We start from the raw sequence: 6000 nt of genomic DNA on the forward strand, positions 1-6000 counted from the left end.
ATATATTGATCCCACTGCATTTGTTTCCAGATGTACAGGAATAACAACTGAATCCATATATACCCATATTTGAGGAAAAGAACCAGAAAGTATCTCACATACTCATTAAAATTTATCCAACTTATCAACTGGAGATTTACAATTTTCTCTTGAGAGATTACCACCACGATGATGAAGTCAATTATCCCAGCCTTATTGTCAACTATTCTAATACAGTCAAAACTTAGAATCAGGCCAGACACAGTGGCTCATGCCTGTAATCCCAGCACTTTGGGAGGCCGAGGTGGGTGGCTCACTTCAGGCCAGGAGTTCAAGACCAGCCTGGGCAACATGGTGAAACCCGTCTACTAAGAATACAAGAATCAGTTGGCAGTGGTAGTGCATGCCTGTAATCCCACCTACTGGGAGGCTGAGGTGGGAGGATCATCTAAGCCCAGGAGGCAGTGGTTATAGTGAGCCTAGATCACACCATTGCACTCCTGCCTGGGCAACAAAGTAAGACTCTGCCTAAAAAAACAAAAACAAACCAACAAACAAAACAGAATTCGCTTCCTTATATGTAAGGTGAAAGGGGGACACCCCAATGACAATCTCTGACCTTCAAAACTGGACACATTCATTATTCATCCACTATTTTGGGGGCATCTAAACATAAGCCAGACACTGCTAGGTGCCTGGAATACAAATACCTTCAAGATGCTTTCCAGCTGAATAGAACACATGAGACTTAGATAACCCTAAAGTGGACTAAAAGCTTCAGAGAGAAAAGATGATTGGAAATAATTTTGCCTGCTCTCTAGTTCTGTAAACTGCAATTATTAGCAATTCTCCCTCATTGAGGGGTCACGGGCTACTGCATCAATGGAGATAATGTCTACCACAAATGGAGTGGCTAGGTTGCCCAGGGACTGAAAACTGGGCATTAGTCTCCCCAAATCAGATGTATTCTAATCTGATCCTACCCCTTCTCTGCCAAGAAAAAGAATGAAAGATGAGTAGGTCAGGCATTTTCCTCACATTTCCCTGAAAGAAAACCTTTTTCATAAAAGTTCAGACTTCCTAAATATACGCCTTGTCTACAAACTAGACAAGCAACTTCACCAAAAGAATGAAGCGAGCATTTAGAAAGGTAGTGCCCAAAGACAGCAAACGAGGTAAAAATAGCAGAACAGGAATACTTTTAAAACAAAAATGAAAAATACTTTGGAGTACACCCTTCAGGTTTTTTCCCTAGGTGTACAGGAAATATGTGTATATTCAGGCAATATGGTTTTATAAAAATGAGGTAACACCCTACATACTACTATGGACTTTGCTTGAACTGCATAAAATAACAGAAATCTTTCTATATCAGTATATATAAATGCATTACACATTTCGGTGTCCCTATCGTTTATAAAAACTACATAAAATGCATGATTTTAGTGAAAATTTTCTAGTTGCGTTTTATTTTATAATGGAAACTAAGAGTAAAACCAAAATTATCTATATAGCAAATGTAGAATTATATAAGACAGGGAAGATGGGGAAAAAAAAGAAAATACAGAATTAGCTGCATTCTATTAAACCAAGATTATCTGTAAACATACAACCAAATTATTAAACCAGCCTGCCCAAATCTGGCATTTGCAGTAAAACAATTACTAAAAGCTGTTATATTACGGTAATATTAATAATATGGTATTGAATTAATATTTCAACAGGTATGCTGGACAGTTACTAAACAAGTATAATGTGTGGAATGTGAAGGAAAAAATGAGTGGACAGTCTCAAATCAGTGACAAAAAAAGGAAATGGATCACAATTATTTTCATCTCCTAGCACAATTACAAGCCAATAAAATACGAGAATTCAAAAGAGCAAACTGACGGGTGGAAAAAAATCATGGATGAAAAAAAAATGGGTGAGGATTGTTATTCCACAATCCTCAAAGCACTCACTAAACAGCTATGAAAGCAGAAACAAATTAGCCAAGGAAAGAGGGTACTTGGAGGCATTCAAGTACTGCACTTACAGAAAGTAATCCAACAGAACTGGAACTTTACAAAGGGATGGAAAGAAATGCCATCCTCTCAGGACCCTAAACGATGGGGCTACAGTTTACAGTCAAATTAAGTTGATTTGGTCTATAATAAATAAAGAATCAGAGACAAGTAATCTTTACATCCTTTTGTCTGTGTGAGTTAAGCAAAAACTCATAACCTAGCACTACACAATCGGCTTGGCTAGCCTTTTATCTATTCTACATCCTCAAAGTAATCTGCATTTGTCATTTACCTCCATGAAAATTTCCAGTGGTTGCCCATTTCCTATAAATAAATATATATACATAGACATATATGTCTTTCTTGTTCACTGTTGCATTGCTGAAGCTAAAAGAGTATGCTGCAGGGGTTCAATTAGCACTTCAGGAATAAATGAAGTGAATTTGGCTTCAACTACTTTCCAGCCATGCCGGGTTTACTTGAATTCATCTGTAGACCTTTGTGAGTTAGAGCACATTAGTTTCCTTACTATGACTTCCAAACCTGGATATGTAGAGCCCCACAATCTACCATTACTAACCCCTCTCTCATACTAGTCCAGCTTCAGTAACTTCATTTTTCTTGGTATATGCCATGTATATCAGAGCCTTTCCATTTACTGTTTCTTCCACCAAAAATTCCTTTCGAGAGTCACACACTTAGACCCTTTACTTCTCTTGGGCCTTTATTCAAAAGGCAATCAGTGGCCGGGCTTTGGGAGTCCGAGGCAGGCAGATCACCTGAGGTCAGGCGTTCAAGACCAGCCTGGCCAACATGGTAAAACCCCGTCTCTACTCAAGAACAATTACTTAAACATTTTTATGTTCCTCATGTAACTAATTCAAAAACCTCACAGTGGTAAAAAGATAATAAAAGAATCGTGAAAGTGTGTTGAAAGGGACTGCTAGATTTTCACCAAAGTGTCTTAGGCCAGTATTACTACAAAAGAAAAGTGTAACTGGAGTTAGAAAATATCATTACCTGAATGAAAAAATTTTATCAGCCATTCTTTTAAAAAGATATTCAGAAGACATACACATCTGCAAAGTAAAGCATGTAGGTGCTCAAATATTTGCTGAATGTATGATTTAAAATTTTAAGTTAATCTTAAATAGAGTCTAAAAACTTTTCTCAGGCTAACATAATCAAAATTTAGGTTCAAAATTTCGAAAACAAAAGTCTTGTGTCCTCTGCCTTTATGAACTTGATTTGCTAAAAGTAAATCTGCCATGCATCCTGATCTTGTGTTTGGCAGCAAGAGCCAAAAAAAAAAAAAAAAAAAAACTCAGGGACAAAAGTACCGCTTCATTGTCTTCCCCGTCGTCCAATAACAAACATATAAAAGATTAGGTACATAAATAAGCATATCTTGATTACCATAAAAAGTTCAAAATAGACTAAATAAAATTACTTTAAAAACATGAACTGCGTCAATATCCACTTTCCATCAACAGAGGTTTCTCAACATAAGCATTATGTGCCTAAAGCATCCCTGACATAAAACTTTATCGAGGTTTTGAACACAATCACAAACACTAAAAGACATGACAGGAATGTTATTGAGAAAATATCTTCATTAGGGCCATATTCTGTTACAACAAATATAAAAGGCGAACATATTTTCACATTCCTAGCAATGGTCTGCTTATAAATCTAATAATCCAAAAAATAAAATCAGCCACCTCCCTCAGTAGTTCCTTGGTTTCTCACAGTTTTATCTGATCAGAAGTGGAAGGACCCTCTTTTTCTCGTCTATCACAATGTAATAACATTCTTGATTAAACACACAATTAAGTCTACTTAAGTCTCTTCCTAAATTGCTAACTGTCCAAACTTATGTATAAATCATACAAGCTTCCCCAAAACACAAAAACTTAAGAAACTACACAATAAAATGGTTAGCAAATAGGTACACTTTAAATGTTTGCAGCAGACTTGAGAACATTCCCATCTGGCTGAATGTCTCGTAGTAACGTGACTCTTTATCAACAGTGAGCACATGAGTCTTCCTTGGCAGCCAAGTCTACACTACTTCAAGGTATGACCACACTTTAAAGAGTCATGATGGAAACGACTAGATTACGAAACCATAAACAGTAAACACAGCACATCCACCAGGCGGTGGAAGAAACTATAAAGATATTCCATTCAGAAGCTGCCATTTCTACTGTTGGTTAATGTATTTTTGCTTCTACCAAGGAAGCTGTGAAATCCGCGTGCACACCCATCCCAAATCTATCCGTGGGGCGGGCGCAGGCTGAGTCATTCCTAGGAGTAACTTTATACCGATCCTCACACTCTGGGGTCGGGACAAAGACATCATCTCTCCGTTCCTCCCATTCGGTGAGCTTCGTTCGGCCTCTGCCAAACTCCACTCTCCCGTTTCTCGAGTCCAACACAGAATTAAGGGCTGATCCCTGGCAGCGATGAGCACAAGTCAAGATGCGTCTCGGGGGATTCGGACGTCCCTCGCCCTCGGCCACTCCCGCAACTAGGCCGGGTGCTAAGCGGCAGCGCAGAGGGAAGGATCCCAAGGCTCCGGCCGAGGAAGCCGCAGGCAGCCCCGCAGCAAGAGTCCGACCCACACCTCCGGCAGCCTGGTGGAGCATCGACTCGAACCGCTTTTGTCTCCACAGGGGCTGTCGCGCCGGGAAAGCGGCCAGTGGGCAACACCTGCCGGGACGGGAGGCGCCGGGACGGGAGGCGCCGGGGCCCGCCGATGCACACACCTGCGCGTGGGCCGGGCTGAGGCCGACCGGAACCCTGGACCCCGCGACCCCGGCCCACCGTGCCAGGGCCCGCCGCGCGACCGCTGTGCCAGATGGGGGAAGGGGACGCGGGCGGCGGCGACACTTACCCGGCAGCGCCTCCTCCTTCGCCGGCGGCAGCAGCAGAGCCAGCGACCCCCGGCACCATCTTCCGCCGCCGCCTAGTCCTCGGCGGCGGTTACCAACCGCCCATTCGGCACCGCTAAGCCGACACAACGGCCGGCGTCCCGGGCGCCCGCCCGCCGCGGCCCCTAACTCTAGGAGGCAGGGAGGGGTCCGGGCGGAGAAGGACGCGAGCAGGCCCCTCGGCTCTGGGTCTGGGGCCGGGGGACAGAAGGCCGCGGCCTGTCAGAGCCGAGGGGCCCAGGCGACTGGGGGACCCTGAGGCAACGCCGAGGGCTCGGCAGGGCCGCGGACACCGCCGCGGCTTGGTTTGTTATTGTCGACTCAGTCTCTTCCTCCGCGGCGCATGCCGGGAAACGGCCTGCCGGGGGCGGGGCGCGCCTGGAGGCGCAGAGAGGCGTCTACGCAGGTCCGGAAGTCGGCAGCCTGCCGGGAAGGGGGCGGCCCCGCCTCCGGCTCTCGGCCAGCCGGGAAGGTTGGCTGTCCTGGCCTGACCCTAGGAGACTCCGCTGGGGCCGCCTGTTATGGTGCTAGCTGCCGTCCCGGTGCGTACTTTCCCAAGGTGAGTTTGACCTTCTTTGCGACAGCGAGTAGGCCCTGACTAAGGTCGACCCACCAAACATTGGATTGTCCCCAGGCGAAAGAGAGCTTGTCCCCCTCAGCCTGTCGCGGAGGAGCGGAGCCAATCGAGGGTCTGGTGTCCCCGTCGCCTCTCCAGGGGCAACCTGCGGACTAGGCCAAGGTCTGTAACAGGACAACGTACCAGCGCCTGGCCCAGGCGTCCCTGCCGCCACCTCTCCGCATATCCGGACCGCCGGGACTGCATGCAGCTAGCAAGCGTCCCCCTGTTAACTCTGCAAGGGTGGGGCGGCACAATTTCTCAGACCAGGTAAGGCAAGAAAACATCCAAGAGAGAAGAGAGGGAAGGCTAGGCCGATCGGAATGAAAATGTAAACGCCACAACCACGTTTTCAGCTTTACAAATACTGAATCTTGTAGTGGGTCTAGTGGGTTAGGGGTTAGCATGAGCACCCTAATGGTTGGGAGACAGTTTCAGGGGACTCTTGCATTTGTGAAGATGATCA

General features: G+C 45.3%; 1 protein-coding gene across 10 annotated transcripts in view; it reads right to left on the reverse strand.

Annotated features, from left to right (window-relative positions):
- RB1CC1 (RB1 inducible coiled-coil 1) overlaps window positions 1-5300 on the reverse strand; it is a 91950-nt gene extending 86650 nt beyond the window's left edge. For 3 of the 10 annotated variants that reach the window (XM_063726652.1, XM_009243800.4, XM_002819077.5), the window contains exon 1: window positions 4882-5263. The gene's annotated coding sequence lies outside the window, so the exon portion shown is untranslated. Of the gene's footprint in view, window positions 1-4881 lie in introns of all 10 variants that reach the window. The other 7 variants (XM_054561611.2, XM_054561610.2, XM_009243799.4 and 4 more) reach the window with 4 other exon arrangements.
- Window positions 5301-6000: the final 700 nt, after the last annotated feature.

The sequence above is a fragment of the Pongo abelii genome, chromosome 7 (genome assembly GCF_028885655.2).
Source record: "Pongo abelii isolate AG06213 chromosome 7, NHGRI_mPonAbe1-v2.0_pri, whole genome shotgun sequence".
Taxonomy (NCBI): Eukaryota; Metazoa; Chordata; class Mammalia; order Primates; family Hominidae; genus Pongo; species Pongo abelii.